Source organism: Amyelois transitella, chromosome 18, assembly GCF_032362555.1.
Source record: "Amyelois transitella isolate CPQ chromosome 18, ilAmyTran1.1, whole genome shotgun sequence".
Lineage (NCBI taxonomy): Eukaryota > Metazoa > Arthropoda > Insecta > Lepidoptera > Pyralidae > Amyelois > Amyelois transitella.
This window is the reverse complement of record NC_083521.1, coordinates 3,434,038-3,459,125: the sequence shown is the minus strand read 5'-3', so window position 1 is coordinate 3,459,125 and position 25,088 is coordinate 3,434,038. Positions and strand designations below refer to the sequence as shown.

The 25,088-nt window shown below is 36.9% G+C and overlaps 1 protein-coding gene across 6 annotated transcripts in view; it reads left to right on the top strand.

The window, feature by feature from the left end:
• LOC106136237 (uncharacterized) overlaps positions 1 to 25,088 on the top strand; it is a 286,942-nt gene that overhangs the window by 5,941 nt on the left and 255,913 nt on the right. The window contains exon 1 of one of the 6 annotated variants that reach the window (XM_060949380.1): positions 9,117 to 9,135. The exons of the other annotated variants lie outside the window; for them this stretch is intronic. The gene's annotated coding sequence lies outside the window, so the exon portion shown is untranslated. Of the gene's footprint in view, positions 1 to 9,116; positions 9,136 to 25,088 lie in introns of those variants that run through there. 6 annotated transcript variants of the gene reach the window in all.

Here is a 25,088-nt window from a genome sequence, read left to right as displayed (position 1 = left end):
CCCTAAGAAGCTTTTATTTTGAACGTTACAAATTCTTCTTTCTACGCGGTTTGTGCACATACCTTTATTTAGTATGTAAATATTTGAATAGTAGTTGTTTGTGTTCTAATGATTACGTAGTAGGGTGTCCCACGGGGTCTGTTAGGGGTCTTACTTGTTTCCCAGATGGCCCCGTGGGGACCCTCCATTAAGGCTGTTGTAAAATTCAAAATTACATATATAACATACATATCATTAAGTTAAACATTATTAATTAACCCGTGTTTTTAAATAAAATATGATACTTAGCGTTCTTATCGATTAAATTTCTTGTCAGAATAGAAAGAGATTCAAAGTTCCATTTCTCAATCGGCTTAAAAATAGTAGGTAGGTACTTGATTTGACTGTGCGGTATTTTTATTATTTGTATGTTCGGTTTGCGATTATTAGGACCAAACAAAAAAGAATAGTACCACTCCATTTCTTTCCCGTGGATGTCGTAAAAGGCGACTAAGGGATAGGCTTTCAAACTTGGGATGTTTTTTTAGGCGATGGGCTAGCAACCTGTCACTATTTGAATCTCAATTCTATCATTAAGCCTTACGGTCTTCATTCGAGAGAGTGTAGGACTCCTGGCTCCTAGTGTGCCAGCCTTCTCACTAAAACTCCTCTGCGCCCTTCTTGCCATTTTGAGGGCACCTTGGATTCGCAAGGCATTCCACCACGATATGCTTTTACGAGTATACCTATGAAATAAAACTTGTTTTATGCAATTACAAAACGCGGTATTCTCTTAGAAAATGTACCTAAATTTTTCAGAAAGACCTGCTTGCCGTCAACCCTCTTTGGAAAGGTATTGTTGCTACTTGTCAAGCCTTTTATCCCCTACTCACCTGGTCCGACATCCGCGGAATGCTATTCTTGCCTATTAACTGTCAAGGCTTTTTTCTTTAGTCGTCTAGTTCGGTATATACGCTTTTCAGAATTGGCACTAAACACTACTTCACATAGTAGTCAAGTTTATATCCCTTATGGGGTAGACAGGGTAAATGACTCAAATCTCACATTTAGCTGGATGGAATAATATTTGAATTGAAGAGATATTGACAGGTTGTTAGTCCATCATACTTACATACATATATATAGTCACGTTTATATTCCTTACGGGGTAGACGTTCAACTGTTTGAAGTTGAGTGACACCAATCTCAAAAACTATTCCTATTTTTTATTAAACGGTTTTATTTTATGTCGCACGAATTTAAACATTCTATTTTCAGATCGTATATATGTTTTAAATTTCACCAAATTCAGACCAATGGATCGAAAGTATTGGCGTTACAAATATACATACATCCAAAAAAAATGAATTTTCGCCCCAAGTTGATTGGTATATAACTCATTTATAAGGTCAGTTAATAACTAAGAAAAGTTTCTCACAAAACTTAATAGCGTCGGAAATGGCAAGTGTTCCCGTTGCTAAGTTAGCTTCTAAGTGAAGAACATTTTTCGTCTCTAGAAACCATGAACAAATAGTAAATCTACTGAAACTGCACAATATCTTATGTTTTCTTTTAAAGTTTGATACATAACAGGAATAAATTTGGGCGTTAGCGGTACATGCGGAGCGTTCTGTTAGTTCTATCCCTTTTTAAAAGTTTGGGAGTGAACGTGACAGGAATATTGCATTAACTATTGTGTTTGCGCAAGGGAGTTTGTTTGTTAGTTGGTTATGCATTCACGACTTAACTGCTGGTAAATAGGTAATAATGAAGGCAGCTCCAATGTCATAACACTTAAAGCCAATCTTAGAGTGATGATTTATTGATGCAACACATATTCGGGAACCACGCGGCACAAAGTGCATTAAACAACGAAATAGAACTATGTAAAAGTGAATAAAACAATTATTTTTATCTTATAGTCTCTGGTATGAGTCATTACTCTAAAAAAAGTACTATCGTGTAAATAATGCGTATAACCTTCAAGGTTTGTGGTCAAAATACTTATTAACGTTTGTTTTTGTTTGAACAATTTATAAATAATACAGGTAACGTACCATTATTTTATCTCAGATATTTTGAATCATGTTACATTATTGTTATTAATGTAACAAGATAAAATAAAGGTACGTTACGTGCGCGTTTAATACCTGTATTATTTGAAAATTGTATAATGCGATACGAATGTTTCCGTTTGTTTGTTTGTAAATACTTTATTGTACATAACAAATTTTTAGTAGTACATAAAAATACATTAAAAATAACAAAACACAAGGGCGGACTTATACCTGTGAGGGATTTCTTGTTGTGTTATTTCATTACCTCTCTACAATTAAACCACCAACCGATTACGATGAGGCTTAGTATATGTCTTAGACCTAGTCTTGTAAAAGACATAAGCTGCTTTTGTGAAAGCTTTTTCCTACTGGAACGGGATAATAGAAATTAATCCTCACCATAATATTAAGTACATTAACTTATATAAGTAAGTTTTATTAATGGATACACTGAGCGGATATCATAAGGTTGACATGGGAACTTTTGAAAATTGTTTTGAGAACCTATGGGTCTACTTTGTTCACCATCATACATCATTATATCACCCATGTGGAATGAATCTACATTCTGTATTCTTACCGATGCGCGCCACTTGTCTACGCAATCGGAAATAATATTTCTGCCGCGTGCTTCCCAATTAATTCGATTTTAATCGTATCAGTGTTTATTGACATGGTTTGTTTTATTTGCTCCGTTGTCGATTGCCATTTTATTTTTAAAATTGGAATATTATAACGATGTTTTTGGTAAAAGTATAATAGTATCATCATCCTTCTTTGTCTACGTAGATGTCCCATCTAAACTCAACGAAGTAAGCAACGCTGCTTACGATTTATTCTATAATAACGTGAAAGTAAATTCTTTGTTTGTAAGAATAATCGATTATAAACTCTTCAAAGTCAATAATTATTTAAAGTTAATATTGAATCGATGTTCATGAATTTTTTCATACAATCAGTGTGGAGTACCGAGAGGGTACTAAATGCGGGCGGAGCGCCGGGCGAAAGCCAGTATAAAATAAATTTGGGTCAAAACAAACACCAGTTGTATTAGAATTAAGTGTCCCTGTTGACTGGAGTGTCTTAACCAGATTGCTGAATCGCCTGATGTTTTTTCTCAACGCAAAACTTTGAGTTACTAAAACAATCAAACGCTGTAATTTCCCAGAAATATACAGGTTTTCTCACGATCACAGTCAACTTCAACTTTACTCACAGAATGATCAGGGTTTAATATATAGGTATATATATGGGACTCGAACCCAAACCTTAGCAGTATTTGCTACGGCAGGTTGTAGTCATTCGAAATGCCATTATCTGTGCCTGTAACTATGTAAAAGAAACAGATTAAAGTGGCATGCGGTTTCCGGCAATTTAGAATAGGAACACTCCCTCTCATTCCCATGGATGTAGTTAACGGTGACTAAGGGATAGGCTTTTAAAATAGGGATTCTTTTATTAGGCGATGGGCTAGCAACCTGTAAGTATTTGAAATCGATCTCATCATTTAGCCATGCAGCTGAGCGTGACCTTTCAATCTTTTAGCTTTATAACTCTGTTATAAAGATGTGATTTTATGTACTTTGTAAAAGGGCTGTAAAATTTGCATGCTTATTCAGTTTAGAGAAGTGTCGTTTATTTACGACACTTTCTTGGAAATGTAGTGTTCATCACGCTAGAAAATGCATAGAATTTACCTTACACAATGTGAATGCAACACCGTTAGGGCTTGCTGTAATGTTTTGATGCAAAATAGTCTCCTTTGACAATTTGAATTTGGTTCATCGAAGAGCGTCAGTGGTCGGAAGGATAAGGTGCCTAAATAAAATGCGAGAACAAAGCGCATGAGGATCCAGGTTCACGTCCTACCTCAGTCATGTATCAATGATTGTTCTCTAAGTTATGTACATTAGTTGGAGTGTTAACTTATATTTTTACGGTGAAGGAAACATAGTGAGGGAATCTGCACATTCAGGAATGTGGAGATGATGAATGATCGTGTAGCTATAGTATCGGTTAGCACTCACTACTGAATCGTAGTGTTACGATCCATGGGAATGGTATCATAAATATAGTCATAGTCACGTCTATATTCCTTGCGGGGCAGACAGGGCCACCAGTCTGATGATGATGGATTCATGATGGATGGATAAATTCATCGAGTAGTTTTTTCTCATTTATTAGTTGGTAATAGATTGTGTCATTCTGTAATTTTGAACAAGAAGGCGTAAATTATATTGATAAAGTTATTGAGCAACTTCAACAGGGAATGTTCCTGGAATGTCCAAAGAGGTGTCTGTTTTGAAAGTGTCTTGTTCCAACTAATTATATCGTTTGTACTAGACTTCAAACTGAGAAACTGTCTCGTGAAGGGAGAGTCTAATTACTTTTAGAGGGTAGTTTGAAATAACGTTTCGAGATTGTATTTAAGAAATTTTCTCAAATTTGAGAATTATTAGTAATCGCTAGGGGTATCGTTTCCATATGAATTTCAAGATTGATCATTATTAATCAGAAAAATGGTGGGTAACACAAACTTTGTCATTTCCAAATCATGGTCACAAACGTTCGACCTAAATCTTGGTCTTAACAGTAATATTCTTTGGTTTATTTATTTATTTATTAAGGTACACCAACAGTATTTACTTACTACATTCTTAACAAAGATACACAATTATAAGTCCCAAAGTAAACACAAATAACAGGTATACACAACATTTACCCAAGATATCAATAACACATTTAAAAGTATGATGCTTGAGTTGTGATTAACAATCCCTGATATGTTTGAGCAACTTCTGTTTAAAGACTTTGGTTCTAGGAATACACAGTCCTAGTCGAACATAAAATAACAGGCGGCTGAGTATTTATTGTAGGTAAAAAGTTATATGCATAACGTATATAAATCACATCCTTCTTAATTATTTCGGGCTAAACAGAGCCATCCGACTCGAAAGCCACGTTCCGCGGTTGCATAACATGACGGAATTGAGATTCTGATAGCTTCAGGTTGCTAGTCCATCAACACAATAAAAGCCTTAAAGATAAATAGTTATCTAATTTTTATTAAATCTATCCTCTCGGTAATCCAGTCATTTGGAGTTGAACGTGACGATCCAAATTTTATGGACTTATCTGATTCTCGACCCGATTTGGTTTTACTATGCTATGCGTGTAGTTTAATTTCATTCGTGTTATTTTACTGCTTCGGTGGTTCATTGACCCGAAACATTAGAAAACATGAATAAACCAAAATTAGTGCGTAGTCGCATTTACCCTTAGTATTCTCTGTGTTGATTAGACACTAGTCTTACAAAATCTTTAAGTACTCCCCGCAGTGAACCTGTAAGTAATTTCGTATTGACTTTTCCCTAATAGGGTAAATGGAGCCTTAGGTTAGAACACATGAGATCAAAATTTGATGTGTCATATAGTAAACGAAAAACTTTTATGTAGGTTTGTAACATAGTGTGGGCTGACTGCTACTTCTTCTGCGCTTATGGTACCTATAAGGGAAAGGCTTTCCCAAAATTTTGGGAACCTGTATTTTTTTGACTGAATCTTAATGCTAACTAAGCTATCCAGCTGTGTGGCCTTCGATCTTGTTACTACTAACTCTGTCTTACGCTTAAGCGATACATATTGTGATGTGTGTATCAAGCTAATGCACTACCCAACTAACAAGTATAGTATGTTTCCCATGGGATCTGAACCCGTGACCTTTGGGTCGTTCTAAACGGGGAATTTGTATGTATGCCTTCGTCTTTTCAGAGAAAGCCGATCAATGTATTCCGCGCTGAACCTCCTCCACATATATTAAGCAAATTAACTCGCAATGTAAACGCGAGGGAAGTTTTTAGAGACAAAATGAGAATGTTTTTAACTCCGAAACGTGGAGTATGATGTGAAGGGAGGATAAGGGATTGAAGTGAAATATACAAGAACAAACTTTTATATTTATCGATGATATAAAACTGCCGCCTTAGAATGTTTGCGTCATTCAATTGGATTTCCTTTAGTAGTGTCGTACTTACATATTTATTCATTTATTATTATTACACATAACAGAATACAACTAAGTATATATACTTAATCAGGTAAAATAGTAGAAACAGATCTGGGTCGTATCCCACAGGATGTGTTTATGCAAAAAACAAACAGGGAAAGAGTTCCATGCGTTAAAATACATTACATTTCAATTAAATCAAATCTAACAAGCCTTGCCACAATTAGCACTTCAAAAAACAAACAGATACAATTGGAAAAATTTCAATTAGACAACATATATTTGCGTAGTCCCATGTTGAACCCTCGGTCACAGTTTTGGAGCCTGGTCTTTTTAACGTTTTTTCTGTATATGTCGAGGGTTGCCAAAATCATTTGTACTGAAAATGCATAAAATTATGTAAAATATTTTTGTCCGATTCCAGGATTACCTCGGATCGGAAAAATGTTTATAAACTCTTTAAATTTTCTAACCTTAGTTTTTAGTTTTGCATTGCATAAATCATCCCCTAGTGACTTCAAACCAGGACAGACTTTGTCGGCCTCTGTGGCGCAGCGGTAGTACGCTTGTCTGTGACACCGGAGGTCCCGGGTTCGAATCCCGGCCAGGGCATGATGAGAAAAGAACTTTTTCTGATTGCCCTGGGTCTTGGATGTTTATCTATATAAGTATTTATTATAAAATATAGTATCGTTGAGTTAGTATCTCGTAACACAAGTTTCGAACTTACTTCGAGGCTAACTCAATCAGTGTAATTTGTCCCATATATATAAAAAAAAAAAAAAAAAAAATATATATATATAATATAAGGTATCTGGCTTCCTCTTCTTTTTCATTTGGTATTTAAATTCCATCAACACTTTCCCATCGCGTCTGCTCTATGCGTTCTATACTATATAACTTCAAGGTAAAAGGGATCCTTCTTACTGTAATCTCGTGTTTGATCAAAGTTCATCGGATGGCCCACGGAAGTTGGCCAGTGTTTCTCTATACGTATTTGTTTCGTGTTTTCCTCTCTAATGAGACTAAGTTTCTAAGTGGCATAGAACTTCGGCCGTTTCAAATAATGTCCGGTTATTTCCTAGTTATTGTAACTATTGAAAACGTTATTTTCCTCAAGTTATTAGGATTCTTTTTAGGCGATGTGAAGCTGTAATACTTAATCTCAATGCCATCAGCTAAACATAGCCTTTGAGTAATAACTTGTACCATTTTCTACTCTGAGGAATAAAGATGTGATGAGTTTAAAGACTTTATAACTAAGTGCCCTTAATGATGAAATAACTCGCTAAAGTTACATAAAAGCCTCTGTATTTGCTTACAAGTAGAATAATAAAATGAAACAATATGATATAGCTCAATTGAATCACGTTGATAGGAACTCCTAAACAAATAGAGGGTTCTTTACGTCCGTGAGAACGGCCGCTAATGAAACACCAATATTTGGCAAGATTCCAACAAAATTATTTCTGTAGCCTTAATATCTAATTTATGAAAGGTCAAAGTGAAAAGGCTTTTACCCGTAGTAGCACCTGGGCGACCGAGCGGAGCTTGCCGTTTTTGAGATATGACATGGAAAAATCTGAAAAAAGTGTTTTGTTCTTCTATTTAAAAAAAACTTTTGAGTTTTTTTTTATTAGTTGGGAATCAAATTAGATCTAGCTACCTAACGACCTAGCTAGACCAGTAGTTATGCACGCGAGGCGCCGAGCTCTAACAATGTGAGACAATTATTTTGGGTGTCAATAAAAAAAATCGACGGACATCAATTCATGCGTTGCTATATTTCATCGTTTTCAAATCGTAAGAGCCGTGTTCGTAAACGCGAGTACTAAATACAATATTAAAACAATACTTATTGTATTGAAGTAAGGCTATTGTGACATCAGAACGAATATTTTGTACACTGTGGTCATAGTTATGGTTCAAAGTGTTGCCCGCAAAACAAAGATGTAAGTTACCTAAATCACTAAATTCAGGAACAGCGCAATAGATCTCAGAAATGGCTATGGTGTTTTTATTGCCAAAAGCACTCCCCTGATAGAAGAAAATAAATTACTTTTAAAAATTGCAGCGGTTCCTACCACCATGCCACGTTAATATTATTCAAATTTTAATGATAATTTTAAGCCACAGTTATGGTTTTGGCGACTTTAAGAGGAAACGCTTAATTCTTTTCGTACCAATGGTTTTCTTTTGTTTCCATTGAAAGTTATACTGGTGAAATATTCTTTTTAATTATTGGTAAAATAAATGAATTGTATTATTATTTCAATTGGAGCGGACCTTTTATGTTTAAGGGATAAGTCACATTAAATTCTCATGATAACTAAGTTTTAAATAATTTAAATGATTTTATGCATCATTTTTCAATATGTATCAAGAAAAACATGACACCGTTAGACAAAAGAATAACAATGAGGCCTACATACAATTCATAGAAATTACATTAAATACGTCCAGTTATTTAAGAAATTACACAAGTACCACCTCGGCATCCCAATGTCTTAATTCGCCATTCAGATTTGGACGATCAGCGTTTCAACAGCTCTAACTTTATTACCGCTCCCGATGAATCCTGTCTTCCCCAAATTCCGGGAAGCCATTGTTAATCGAGTCGGGTATTACTGTCGATCGTCATTACTCGACGAATAAGGCCTATTTTAGATAGGGGTTGATGTGATATCTTTGAAATTACACAGAAACATGCGACATAAAGTGTAACATGAAGCGGAACTTTGGTAGCGTTCGTGCACTAGTGAGGTGCTTGAGACACAAGATTGATTCCTAGGTTGAATCTTGGTCAGGTAATGATTAAGAATGACATTTTCTCATGGACCTTCGATGTTTATGAGGCACTGTTTAATTATGATGTGTAGTGGACCTCGCTTATGGCCCTTAGTTTTTATAGAATTTTCCTTCATAGACGCGAGTGTTCGTAAAGAAAATTTAACCTAAATGTAGGTACATAATTTTATGGAAATTATTAGAAAGTCTATGTATTTAAATAATTTATCATTAATATTACTTACAATTTTTGATTACTTGTTTCAGGTACGAATGCTAGTTCTGGGCCACAACGAGTGTTAATAAGTAAAATCTGTAGCGAGCGCGTAAGTAGTTAGGTAGTTATCGCGGCCGCGTTGCTAGGCAACCGAGCCCGGCTGAGCGGTACCTCGTATCCCGCGCGTCTCTCCGGACGACTAAGCGTCTCCTCCGTGACTCGCGCGCCAGTAGAGCCGAGATCGCGTTCGCTGCGCACACGTTTATGTGTATCCAATCATACGACCCTTACACTGGCGCCAACTTGCGGCAAAAAATTTTTTTTTCAAAAATACGAACCCCTTGCTCTAAACTTAAAAGCTAGCCAAAAAGTTAACAATGCCTCCTAAATATAACACTCGTCGTAACCGTAACTGTGAAAGTGAAGAAGAAGATGCTGCCACAGCCAGCGACGGCGGCGGATCCGGGAACGAGACGATGACCTTCGCCGGCCCGCAGCTTTCCGCGCCTGCTCCTTCCGCGGCTGTTGGGGCCCACAGCACGGAACAAGTGATGTCAACAATGATGGAAATGATTTTGCAAACGCAGCGGATGCAGGAGGAAACAAATAAAACGATAATCGAAACGCTTCGATCTTTCCCACGTGCTGATCCCACCGGCGATTTCAGGACGTCGACTCCCTCGACGACTTCGGTTCAGAGAAGCTCAACAGCCCCTGCCGTGGTCGCCGCCCCGCCGGGAAACTTCACTAAGTGTACTGCGCGGTTTAACGGGAAGTCACGCGACGCCGAGAAGCTGGAAGTTTTTTTGGATGCCGTGGAAGTTTACAAAGAATGCGCGGATGTGAGCGACCAGCACGCGCTGAGAGGCCTGAGTATGCTGTTGGAGGACGACGCGGCTCTCTTCTGGCGCAGCGTCAAGGACAACGTCACGACATGGGCAGAGGCCGTCGCGCGGCTGCGAGCTATGTACGGCACTCAGTTGCCGCCGTACAAAATCTTCCGCGAAGTTTTTCGTACTGAACAATCTGAAAGTGAACGTGCCGACGGATTTATATCACGATTACGTGCCCTCATAGTGAAGCTGCCGTACAAAGTGCCGGATGCAATGCAGATAGACATGGTGTACGGGTTATTACATAGGCGGATACGAAAAAGACTGTCACGCGATACTATTACTTCGATGGACATTTTTGTAGAAAAAGTGCGAGCCACGGAGGACGCGATCGCGGAGACCAATAAATTGTCCCTATTATCTCCGTCTTCTACGGTTAAAAATGTAAACAAACCCGCGAATGATAAAAACCTAACTACGAGTTCGTCCCCTACTACCGGTTCAGTAGTCACGAATAACTCGAATCTGCAATCGAAACGCACCCGGGTGCGATGCGCTTATTGTAAAGTGTACGGGCATACGGTCGAAAATTGCCGAAATCTGCAAGGTAAAGGCGAGAACATCGGTAAGTCAGATTTGCATAATTCTAGTACCTTAAGGTGTTATGGATGTGGCCAACAGGGAGTTATAAAATCGAGATGCAAGACATGTTCGAGTTCGCATACAAACGCAGTTGGTTCTCAATCAGCTGATTTCAATACATTGTCTTGTAAACTATCTTCTAACAATATGTCATGCAACTCGAATTATCGCACATGTCATCGTGATTCAAATGAGGATATCATTTTTCTAAATAATCACGACATCGAAAATATTTTTTCCGATAATTTTGATATACAGTGTGTTTTTGATGAGCGTTCGGATATACAGGGTGTCGTAAGTGAAAATGTCACAAGTGTTCAGGAAGACAAAATTGGGTGTTCTGAATACCGTACAAACAATTATTTTCGCGATATACAGGATGTTTCCAACGAAAATTCGAATTTTAAAAACTGTATTACAAATGATATTATAAATCTACAGGAACAGTTTATCGAATACTCGGAGCAAAATTACTGTAATTATACGCGCGATTCGTTTAGTGTACACAGTAGTAATATAAAAAAATCTGACACTTGCGACAAATTTACTAATATCGATGCTACTTCACTTCCTACCGTATCTATTGATGTATCGGGCCGCGAAGGGGTGGCCATCATTGATACCGGCGCAACTCACTCCATAGCTAGTACCAAGCTGTACTCCATATTAGTAGAACAAGGTGTCCAATTTTTAGATACAGAGCGGACAATAAGATTAGCCGATGGTACGCATAGTCAAAAGAGATTACTTACCGCCGACGTGAATGTCACTATTGGAGGTCGTAAGATAATCGTTGAAGATATGCTTGTTTTGCCAGGGGCTTCAACCAAAACGTTATTAGGTCGTAAATTCGTTAAAAAAGCCAATATTATTTTGGATATTCCACATGATGTGTGGTATTTTCGGGATAAGCCTGAACAAACTTTTGATTTTGTTAAATCCTATTTCCTCACCGGTCGCGCTTCAGTTGCTGAAGTCAATAATTTGAACGGAGCGTTTTTACTTGCCGACGAGGGAAACCAGCTAACTTCAGAAGAAAGAATTAGGCTGAGCGATTTCATCAAAAGTAAGGCAGACCAATTTAAATCTGAGGGTCCTGCCACGGACTTTGCTACGCACCGCATCAAGGTGAATGAGTCCCAGGAACCCATTGCTTCTCCTCCTTACCGTATGTCCGAAATACGTAAGAAAGCACTCAGGGAGGAATTAGATAAGTTGTTACGTGCAGATATAATTGAAGAATGTGAATCAGCATGGGCATCAAATGTTGTATTAGTTCCAAAGAAGGACGGAAGTTTCAGGTTTTGTGTAGACTATCGCAAATTAAACGCTGTCACTGAACCTGACCGGTATCCATTACCGAGGATCGAAGATGTACTTCACGCCGCCAAATCGACGAAGTACATGAGTACACTCGACCTCAGATCCGGATTTTTTCAGGTTAACCTTCATCCAGATGACCGTGACAAGTCCGCGTTTACGACGCCTCTAGGAACCTTTCGTTTCAAGCGTATGCCGATGGGTCTTCGAAATTCCGGTGCCACATTCCAACGTTTGATGGACCGATTCAAGTCAAACTTACCTGGCGTTACACTTATTGCATATTTGGATGATTTGCTGGTTTTGTCAGAGGGTTCCTTGGAAAAGCACTTAGCTGACCTGCAGATAGTCTTTGAAAGGCTCAAGATGTTCAACCTTCTTGTCAACCGCGAAAAAAGTCGTTTTGCGAGAGACTCTGTAAAATTTCTGGGTCATGTTATCGTTCCAGGAGGAATACATGTTGATCCTGACAAAACTGCAGCTATAACCAATATGAATATCCCACAAAACATTAAGCATTTGAAATGTTTTCTTCAAACTTCTAGTTGGTTTCGTCGTTTTATTCCCGACTATGCTAACATAGCCAAACCCCTAACCTTCTTATTGAAAAAAGGAAGTGCATGGCGATGGGAGTCGGAGCAACAGGCTGCATTTGACCACATTAAAGAATTGCTTGTGTCTGCGCCTATTTTACGTCAAGCGGAAGAGTCGAAACCATTTATTCTTCGGACTGACAGCAGTGGATACTGTCTAGGAGCGGCTCTAATGCAGGGGGAGGGACTTGAGGAACGCCCCATAGAGTACGCAAGCCGCCTTCTAACCGATGCTGAACGAAACTATACAACTACTGAGCGCGAGGCCTTGGCAGTCGTATGGGCTGTAGGCAAATTCCGCGGATATATCGAAGGATCTGAAATCATCGTCAAGTCCGACCATCAGCCTCTGCGTTGGCTGATGAGCCTGAAGTCTCCAAGTGGACGTTTAGCCAGATGGGCTTTAACCCTCCAAGAGTATAATTTAAAAATCGAATATACTCCTGGACGAGCCAACGTCATCGCTGACACGTTGTCGCGGCCAGTATGTGCCGATAACGTCCAATGTGATGTATGCCTGGCAACAGTGGATGTCCCAGCTCGAAAAGCTAGTGATATAAGGGAGAACCAGATGAAAGATCCGGAAATTCGCAAAATACTGGAAGACATGGAATGTGAGGACCCATTCAAAGGAAGATCCTGGACGGACAGAGGATACATCACATCAGACGGTATCCTATACCGCTATGGCCCAGAAGGCGATGAAGGCGACGAAGCATGCCTTGTTGTGCCGAGCCACGAGCGACCCAAAGTGTTGGCTGATTTTCATGATGCGCCCACAGCAGGTCACTTTGGAATGGAACGCACGTTAGCACGTTTACGAACCCGCTTTTACTGGCCGAACATGCGGAAATATGTAGCTGATTACATTAAAAAATGTATATCATGTCAGAGGTATAAGGCTGACAATAGAAAACCCACCGGCCTTCTACAAACACCTGCAATGTCTAGACGCTTCGAGGTATTGTCAGTTGACCTGTTTGGACCCTTACCCGTTACCGCTCAACGTAACCGATGGATCCTGATCGTTGAAGACGTTTGTTCGCGATGGGTAGAGCTATTTCCTCTAGAAAACGCAACTAGTCTCGAATGCGCCAAAATTCTTATGAACGAGATTTTTTTTAGGTTCGGTGTGCCTCGACGTCTAATTAGTGATAATGGCGTCCAATTTATTAGTGAAATTATGCAACAAACTTGCTACATAATGGGTATAGATCAAGTTCTAACACCACTGTACCACCCGGAGTCGAACCCGATTGAGCGTAAGAATAGGGATCTTAAACCACAACTTGCGATTCTCGTCGGTCAAGATCACGACACCTGGGACTTGCACTTAGCATCTATCAGGTTTGCTATGAACTCGGCAATTACGTCTAGCACAGGTTTTTCACCAGCTTTTCTTACCTTCGGCAGGGAGCTTCGTGCACCAGCTGATGCTGTTAACGACATGCGCGCGATATTAGAAAGCGACAATATTGTCCCTACTATCACTCCTTATCTTAAGAAAATGGCTGAAACCCTCTCAAATGCAAGAGATGTACATGAGAGAAACCAAATTGTGCAAAAGAAATACGCTGACGAACATCGCCGCGAAGCACCTGATTATCAGGTCGGAGACCTGGTGCTTTTGAAGACTCAAGGTCTTAATGATACTGACAAGGGTCAGACATCAAAGTTTATACCAAGAAGGGATGGTCCATATAAGATTAGGAAAATAGTGAGTGCTAACTACATACGAGTTGGAAGGTATCAATGATGGCAAACTCGTAGGTAAATACCACGCATCACTTCTCACTCCATTTGTTGGCACCATCCAATCTCCTATAAGGGAAAAGCGCAGACGCGGTCGACCGCGTAAAGTTCCTATCCCAAACGCGGGGTCGCCAATTTTGGGATAGAGGGGGAGGATGTAGCGAGCGCGTAAGTAGTTAGGTAGTTATCGCGGCCGCGTTGCTAGGCAACCGAGCCCGGCTGAGCGGTACCTCGTATCCCGCGCGTCTCTCCGGACGACTAAGCGTCTCCTCCGTGACTCGCGCGCCAGTAGAGCCGAGATCGCGTTCGCTGCGCACACGTTTATGTGTATCCAATCATACGACCCTTACAAATCTTATTTATTGGATGTAGTTTCGTAAAATATTCTATTTTGTCTATTGTATTCTCTGATGATTATTTTTTCATTAAATTTCCTATAACTGCTTTCAGTATTTTTATCCGTTTTTATTTTATTTAAACGTACATCCTTAAGACTCACCTATATTCTCGGACAATAATAAAAAACAAAATAAAAATTTAATGTGCGATGCACCTTATTTGTGTCAATTCCAATCTTATAATCCAGTGAGATTATATTAAACCGTTACCTGTGTTTATATTAATTCAGAAACAACTTTGAAACTTCATCTGAGACTGTTATAACATCATTCAGTATAACAACTCTTCTATTATTATTTAAACAATTATTTGCACAATTTCAAATATCAATCACGGCACAGCAGGACTCAAAGGCCATGTTCAGCTTGATAGCCGAAATGAAGAAATATTGGCAGATTTCTATCCGTGCCCATAGCCTAAATGAAGAATCCCAAGTTTTGTGAGCCTTTCCTTATATTGACACTTACCTGGCGGGATATAATCATCCACCTGTTTTTAACAGTCCCACGCCGTTTGTTTGTAATATCTTTATCGCTCAGAAATTTATACAGTAACGAGAAATAGTATATAGTTATAAATGAATCATCTGCAATGGCGGACACTTTTTATTTTGCTACCAGAATCAGCATAGAAGCAACGGCCTTTATACTTACCTGTAATCTATACACTACAAACTTACTTTGCTAGGTTAATCTGTGTGATTTGGTTCCGTAAGTATATTTAACCCACAAACAAAAAAATCCATTACCCAGCGTAATTATTATTGTAATTATCATTCTTGACAATAATGTGCGGTTGAAAACGAATTGGTATTCAAAGAGCCACTGGGATTATTGGGCGAACTGCGACTGTTTTCAGGTTAATTTGTATTCGGTCCGCCCATGGCTAGAGGCAACAGTGTTGAGGGCTGTAAATAGCAGTCAATAATGTGAACACCATGCTGACAATCTGGATTTGTAATGATTTGAAATTGATCCACCATATTCCAATTTATAAATAAGTAGCTTTTATTGTAAAGGTGTGTAATACCAACATCTCTACTTCAGACTCACTAAGAGGTTACCCGGTACTTGCAAGCTCGCGCACAGATTGTACGCACGTACAGCAAAACCAAGGCTTCAGACCTTCAGTTTTGATGAGAGTACTGTGGCGACCTCACGTCACACGCTATCAGCCAATCACAGCTAATTAATATGGGATAGTGATTCTTTTAGGTAGGAACTAAGAGATTTTTAAAACTGTCACAAAGTATATTGAATGAATATCACGACTCTAGACGGAGCAACCACAGTCGAGTACTTAGTTAATAGTTCCCGCCGCAGACTTTGCCGTTTAATTAGAATCTTGAGCCGAAAGTGGGTACTTCGTTGCCACCACGTCACTAGCTATTCTGAAATTAACATTAACTCTTGAATGAAGGTGTGTTTCTAGGCAATTTTGAATAGGAGCACTAACTCTTTTCCATTATGTCGTTAAAGGCAACAAGGGGAAAAGCACATATATTTAGTACAGCTTTTCCAGTGATCCGGGTGATATGGGTGATAGTTAAAAGCCAATAAAAAATTTTTTTTTTTAATTTTCAGAATAATACAAACTATTATATATTCTATATTTTTTTTTATAAGTATATAGTTTACTTATAAAACAAATATTTTAAATAACAACTTTGTTATGTAGATATTGATAACCTGTATAATAAGAGTAAAATGAAAAATCCATCTAATTTCCGTTAACTACTCGCCAAATTTCAAAATGTCGAGTATGTATAAAAAGGGTAATTAGTATGGAGGAAGCAAGAGAGGATTGTGAATAGTAGCAAGTGGGCATTCATAGTGTCTGCCTACTCCTGCGGGGAACAGGTGTGATGTTATGTCTTCTTCTTCGTCCAGCCTTTAGTCCAGTTGCATCCTCACCACTCTGGAGAGGAGCTCGGGCTACGCCTTTGACTATGGCTCCTGAATGGGCTGGGTCAGGTTTTTACACGAAGCGACTCCCATCTGACCTCCGCAACCTTTGCAGGAAACCTAACCCGTGCTGGCTCGATTGGTCGACTGCTCGATGTTTTCCCTCACCTCATTCACATTAACACCTCTCATTTTAACTAATATACATAACTTCTACATATAAAAAAAATAAATATTAATTTACTTTTTTATTTTTATTTATTTATAACCAAAACAATAATATACATTGACTGACGCATCGTCAGCCTACTGAGCTAATATGTTTACGCATTTTGTAACGTATAATTTGCCGATTAGGCTCAAGTATGTTGAAGTAAATAGGCTTTACGAGCCAAAATATCCTATTCATTATTCAAGGAATACATTAAACCTTATTATGTCGGTAGGTGTTGGTTGCCGATGTTTTTATATATTCTTCGCTTTATTTCTACTAAAAAAATTAAGAACAGGTAAAGCAAATGGACAATTTTTAATTTTGTAATCTAACTTTTTTGCCGTGTGGTTCCTGGTACTGGTAGAATAGGACCACTCCATCTATTACCGATGGGTGAATAAGCACATTCATCTAATGCAGGCATCCGTGACGATCTCGTCACGAAGAAAAAAGCAGTGTCAACTGCTTCTCTTAAAAGTCTCTACATCCTAACAAATATTATAAATTCAAAAGTAAGTGTGTTTGTTTGTTTTTTCTTCACGCGTTATCAACAGAACCAATCATAAGATTGGTATTGGTTTCTATAAAGAAATAATAAAATTAAAGGTCTGGAGAAGGACTTAGGGTACATTGCGGTAAAATCTATAGTTCCCATGAAATTTGTATAACCCAAGTATTGTTAAGTACGCTTGGCGCTTAATTCACGCTGGCAAAGCTTGAAGTGGCGTTAAATTGGCGCGGGCGAAGTTGCGGGTAAAATCTAGCATGTCAAAACGGGAAACGAAAAGGAGAATTTGGCGTTCTGAAGAGACGGGCTGGCAATCTGTTATTATCTGAATCAAAATTCCATCATTAAATATTTAAGCTGACTGAACGTAATCCTCGATGCTTTTTAAGACTTTTGGCTTTGTCTACCCCATAATGTATAAAAAAATAACTATGAATCAATCTATTTTATTGTGTTTTCATAACACTGAACTACTCTTTTCATAGTGAATCCTATTTATTTTGTATGATTTCAACACACTGGAGGACTTATTTCATAATAAATTCTCTTTAATTGCAACTTTTCTTTTGATGAATAATAAAACTATTCACACTTCACAAAGTTTCTCCAAGAACTCGTTTACCGCAAATCCAAACTAAAAAAAAAACATGCGATAAACTACAAAGGGAGTTCAACTGCACGACTGAATTTAAAATCAGTTTACGAACACGTCGAAAGTTAATGTGAGAATGGAGACTGGGTTCTTTATCACTATTCAGTGAATAGGGACCCGCCGGTCATCGGAAATATTGAAGTCAAGAAGAATATCTCTAGGAACGAGAATTTTGTACTACTTTGTACTAGAATTACTGTAATAAATGCTCCTGTATATAATTTTGTTTACATAAATAATAAAATAAATAAAATTGTTCAATTTGTTCAATTCAATTTACATATGTTAAAATCTTTATTGCGTTTCATGTACTTTAGTTCAATTACAGTTACGGCTTATAAGTACGTACAATATGAACCCTGTTGGATATCGCAATAATAATTAATAAACAGAAGTTGCTCTTCTTTGCTCTCAATATTTTTGAGCGCCACCGGTCATGGATTTCAGTACCTCATTCAATATTTATCTGGAAGCCGCAACGCCAGTATTTGTCATAGATCAAATACGCAATATACAGTGCTTTTTCAAAATGGACGCTATTTTATACGCCAAAGGAAATCCTTTGAAAATATTACTCTTTTGATGCTTTTGTCGGCTTGGGGATGGAATCAGTTATGCGTTAAAAATCACTTGATATGAGTGCGCTATTGTGCGCCATATCGTGAGCGAAGTTGTGACTTTTTGGGAGTCGAATTTTATTTTCCCTATGCGATCCTATAGACGGGTAAGACTACAGGGAGAAGGTCAAGAGGGTAGATAGAGTAAACAGTCACAAAAAACTGAATGAATTGTCACGCTCAGGTTATGATTAGTGTATTATGGCAAAATTTCATCAAGATCTATATATAAGAAATGAAAGAGAAACGTAATTTTATGAAAATAAAGCTTTGCCGGCGACCCTTAGGCTATGAAAAAATCAATTTATTTAATTATTACTTATAAAAGCGTACCGCACACTCAAGATTTCATTGATAAAAATAAATGGTAATATTCTCGTCATGTCAAACGATTAATTGACTATTACGCTTCTGCTGTTAAACGGTCATTAATTTGAGTAAACTCTTGTCTTGCATTTTTATGAGTTGACAGAAGACCCTAATTTAGTTAATGCCCGTTTAATGCTGTTAGTAAAACTGTACACGATAATAACCACGTGAAAATAACGTAAGGGCTACATCACACGAAGCTAATTTTTTTAATTTATTTCAGTACCTAAAAAAATTGTGTTCGATACATTGGACATCAATGCTGGCCACAAATAAAAAATATAGGAAAATAAAAATTGAATGCTCTATAAAGGTTTTTAGCGCGCAATTAGAACAGTTTTGATATCTGGTAATCATTGTTAAGTAGTTCAATAATTAATCCACGAGAGTGTAGCTTTTTCTTCAATGAATATAACACTCTCTTTGTTGAAAGTTTGAACCAAGATCAACGCTAGAGTTTGATCAAACAAATGGACTTACATAAAATCAAACCTCTTTTCCGTAGTGGCCATCTACCTCTCTTCGTTTAATTGGGGGACTTGACCTTTAGCCAGGACGTCCTCGTGATCCGTCCGTTTGATCATGCCTTAATAACGTTAAAACGTTAATAGGCTGACTGTGTTAGTTGAAATTAATGTTTGATGTCGCAACTGTTATTATGTGATAATGAGATAAGTTGCGCTATTAATATGACATAAACCGCAGTTTGTCACAAGTTGTTGACTTTGGCTGGTAAAGGACTTGAGGATATCTTTGCTGGTAATATAACATAAAGTGGAAAAAAGAACAATTTGGAAATAAATTAATCTTAAATTTATAAATTATATACATGTAATGTTTAAAAAAAAATTCGAATCGATTATTTTGGTTTTTTTTATTATTATTTTTTCTGACACCACTTTTAGCTATCATTAAATAAATGTTGATTGTGTGACACATGCGAAACTAAGAACAAGAAAATAATATCCTGAAGGCGAATATTTGTATAGAAAACGTGAAATAAACTGTTCTGCCTTTATATGGTTATCTATAAATTTGTACGAAATTCTCGGAATGCCAGTCAAAGTCGCACTTAATCGGTTTCCTTGTCATTCCTAATGAAAGACTCTCCGTATATATTGAAAATAACTGCCAACTTCATAACCAAAGTGACCTATATAGAAACTTCTTAACTTAAATAAAAGTATCAACTATCCATTAAAAGTTGGTTACCCCGTTTTGAGGATGGCAAACAGGAAACCATGCAGTGGTGGGTTTTCATACCCGAGGGCCTAAGTTATACAATAACGAGAATGTAGAGGAGTCGTGTTTCAGCTTCAGCTAGATTAAATCGGGGGCGTTTTGTCAAAAGGTCAGGTCAGAATATCCTAAACACACAAACGTGTATGTGATACGAGCAGTTCCTGTAGAAGAGAAAGCGCGACGCCGTTTTTATCGCGCGAAAATCTGTCGCTGTCCCGTTTCACATCATAATAAAAAGCGGAACAGCGATAGTTTTTCGCGCGAAAAAACGGCAAGTGGAAATATCAAGTCTTTGCCCATTCCACCGAGAAAAAGGCGTGATGTATGTTTTTCATGATTATTTCCTTAATCCTTCAAAGCGGGCGGTATGCCTAAGATCGTACCAAAAACATTGATATGAAAAATTTAAGCAAAATAATCAATACGCTTTAGTAAGAAAATAGTTCATATTATTTGTGAATTTCGACGAAAAAGGAATGGCGTTCTTAATGAGTGCATGTTCTGTACAAAATTCTGAATTGTATTTATTGGAAAGAAATAATTAAATAACATTATGAATAAGGCATGAAATTCTATTTCTTGTTTAATAAGATACTAGTAATAATGCCTGTTATTAAAAAAAAAAAGGCTTGGGCATAAATATTCATAAAAAAATTATTACAAATTTATTGAAAAATAAATATACAATCTTCATTGAACGAATTCAGCTTTTTGGTAGTTAAATTGTCAAATTAAGTCATATCGGCAAATTAAAAAAAAACTAGTTAAATTTAATTTTCTCAAGTGTCAGTTCTGTTATTTCGTTTTTTAATTCCAAGTGTTCCATGTAGTTAACTGACGGGCGTTTTGTGTACATAGGTTGGTATATAATGTAAATTTCAGGATCCTGATAACCAGACCAAGGTTCTCGATGTATAAATTATGCATCCAATGTTACATAGACTTGCTGTTATATACATACATATGGTCACGTCTACAGCCCTTGCGGGGTAGACAGAGCCAACAGTCTTGAAAAGACTGAATGGCCACATTCAGCTATTTGGCTTAATGATAGAATTGAGATTCAAATAGTGGCAGGTTGCTAGCCCATCGCCTAAAAAAGAATCCCAAGTTTGTAAGCCTATCCATTAGTCGCCTTTTACGACATTCATGGGAAAGAGATGGAGTGGTCCTATTCTTTTATATACTTACGTCATATTTTTGGATAAATAGTTTTGCAGTTGGTTACCTTGTTTGAATACAGAGAAGTACATACATAGGTATATAGGATCTATTAGGTAATAGAATTTTCAAGTTGATGTGGCATCAAGATCGGTTTCGTTTTTTAAGATATTTACAATTTTGTTAAAATTTACAGTGTTCGCGAGGTTTGCACTTGAAAGAAATCAATCTTTTTCAAATTTATTATATATTATTTTTTAATTCGTACTTTATTTCTGTCGTTTAAGGGTACATGTATGTTACACCATATTTGGGAATCGAAATCGGATGTGGTTAAATAACTAACTATTAAACTAGATCTGAAACTATATTTTCGTCCACTCAAAATTGCCAAGTAGCAAAAAAGGCAGTAACGAAACTAATTTGGACGAGATAAAAGGTCGTACAGTCTATTATCAGCCTCCAGTCAGCTCTCGCCATGTTCCCGAAAGATTTATGTGTGATGCTATCATACAATGGCGCAGGGAACTTTGTTTTCGGGAACGGTGGAGACGCAGCTGATATGAGTAAAACGTGTGTTAGGATAACAATAATTGTTATAGTTATTTGTAGTGAGAGGAATACAAAGGCAATGTACTTTTGTTATGTAAAGAGGATGAATGAATGCATGTGGACTGAAAAATACGGTCGAATTGAGAATCTTTATTTTTTAATCGGTTAAAAATGTACAAGGCGAGTGTAAATGGAAAAGTTGACGAAAAATATCATAAGAAAGTAAGACAATTGGAATGTTACCATGATCCAATATGGGTTAGGCTCCTTTCGGAGGTCAGAAGGGGGTTGTTGATGATACAAACCTGACTTACTCAAATAATGGTGGACGTCAGCGTACCTTGGAACAGTTTAGTAAGAGTTGTATGATATGTAAATAAATATTTACCACATAATTTGATTGTTTGTTTGTAATATCTTTATTGCACAGAAATTAACACAGTAACTATTTTTTTTTTATTGGTGCCTTGTGGTTCCCGGCACCATTAAGAAAAAAGAATATGACCACTCCATCTCGTTCCCACGGATGTCGTAAAAGGCGACTAAGGGATAGGCTTATGAACTTGGGATTCTTCTTTTAGGCGATAGGCTGGCAATCTATCACTATTTGAATCTCAATTCTATCATCAAACCAAAAACCTGAATGTGGCCTATCAGCCTTTAAAGACTGTTTGCTCTGTCTACCCTGCAAGGGATATAGACGTTACTATATTTATGTATGTATGTAACAACCAAAAGTACAAAGATGTAAAAGAAATAAATTTATTGTTGTACCTTAATTTTGTTAAATCTTTTCGGCGTCTTCTGAAAATCACTGTAATTATCATATTCTTCTCCCTTGGATACACTTGTCTTATATAACGTTATTTATTTTTTATACACCAAATTATAATTTTCTTTCGTAGCCGCCATAAACAAATTATGGACATAATTTATAATAAAAAAATATGACAATTTTTCCTGTAGCGACTCAACGTTTCATGAAATTACAACTTGTAAATATTGTTTTACATATTTTTTCTTAAGATCACCAAAATAACCTTCATAAATATGTAAAAGAAAGTATTTCTCATTGAATTGTAAACATCATTATTTCAGAAAAAACAACTTCTGAAGTTCCTTATTTTGTTACTTTGAAAAACAGTGAAACAATATTTAAATCTGTTAAAAAAAAACGGTTTGAAGTGATCATTTTACCCGCTTTCTTTTTTACTTACTTGCATAAATCTCACCTCCATCTCGGAGGGGTAGGCAGACCAAATCTTTCCAATTGCCACTCTCCCTGAAGACTTGATAAGTGACTAAAAAATTCACTATGACTTGGCTAATCTCCAGGAGGAATTCTTAGTCAATCAAGTACCTGAAATGATCATAATCTGGTCAGGTCCTATATTTTCTTTTTAAAAGAACTAAGATAACCTTAGACTATTCCATTAAATAGCCTATCAGATTTCACACGAGACATTCCTGCTTAGATAGAAGCCTTCAAGTAATAGTCTCACGGCATAACGAAATGGTAATCAGTAGTCAGTATAACATCCCTAAAGGTGTTTACTCCACTTCCTTTGTCATTACCATATCTTGCCTGTATTCGGCTCACGCAGAGATATCTGAATATAGGTTTGTGTTTCCCCGAATATTCTGTTACTGACGTCCTAATTTACAATTTAATTTGCACTTTGGCAACACAGCTATAGAGTTGACATTTCATTGTGGAGCGGATACTAGCAATTAGTAAGGCCTCTCGCACATTGTCGTAATGGCTGTTAAATTTATTTATGCGGTTTTGTGCTGTGGAGTGCTCTTTGTATGTTTTGCGTGAGATCAAATTTTATCGACCACCATTTCATGTGCAATGGATAGGATTAATTACACCGGGCTGATGGTTTGCCTATGGTCAGTTGCTTCCCTTAATAACTATCAACCAATCAATGTTATAAAACTCTTTCACAATTAAATAACAGGCAACGTACATACTGAGCGTAGGAAGCTGCAAATTTCTTTGTAGTCTAGGGAGGAATTTAAAGAGAATATAATTTTACGGGATCCAGAAATAAACTGCGGACATAAGCCAAGATTTTTTAGTCGCACTGATTCCTTTTACTTTCTATTTACGAGTAAGTAGTACTCAAAAGTACAAAAATATGAAAAATATTAATATATTCATCACGAATTCATGAAAGTTATTGGCTTAAGGTTAAACAGGAAACCAAATGTGTGTGAGGAGTAAAACAGAAATAAGGTAATTTCAATGATAGTTGTTTGTTTGTAAACCCTTTATTGCACAAAAATTTACAAAACAATCATTGGATTTTAAATAATATCTACAATGGCGGACTTAAACCAATTGGGATTTCTTTCACTTCAACCTAAATAATAATTAAAATCCATAATCAAAGAGGCAGCGCACTTAAAAAGCATTGAGGATGCGATATAATATTATGAATAATCAATATTAGTTGCTTTGCTAACATTTTCAACACTCGAAAACCTTTCACGTTATCATTGTTTCGGGGTAACGGGTCCATCTGAATAATATAACCCAAAAATGTCACAATACATAGATGGTAACCAAACGAACATCCACACGACGTACTAAAAGTTTATTGTCAAGTCTCAGATAACTATAAAACAAAAGGAAAACACCCTTTTTTATTGTATCACACGTTTTTATATCACAAAAACGTGTTTTAATGTTCCGTGTATATTATTCGATATTCTTTTTAAAGCTTTATTTTTCCGCATCTTAAAATATTATGTCCTAGCTATCTCTTTTTGCTGCTAATAATTATTAATAGACATTTTAATATAATGTGTTCTATCATGTTTTTTTTATATTTTATTCTTTTCTTCCTTTAGTTAGAGTATGAAATTACAATGTTTTCAAATCTGGAAATGTGTGATAGGCCTTATTAGGTCATTACATAGGCCAAAGGCATCCATTTTCAGAACTTAACTAGTTCAGGACTGTGGAATAAATATAAAATATCTTTTCATCCAATGACCATTCCATGATTCTATTCGGTCGTTTAATTAGGGTAAAAAGTGAGATTTGTCTAATTTTGTTGATGAGTGATATTTATCTTCTAGAGTTCTGGTTAAAGTTCCAGGTAACATTTTCTGTAAAAGCTGTTGACATATAGAAATGGTATTCTATATCTGTGGTTATCACCATTATAATATCATACCCATCAACTCCCAATATTAGAGAATTTATAGTTCACTCAGATATTTTCAAGTTAATTTTAGTCTTCCGACGCAGTTATTTTTAAATTTATAATTTT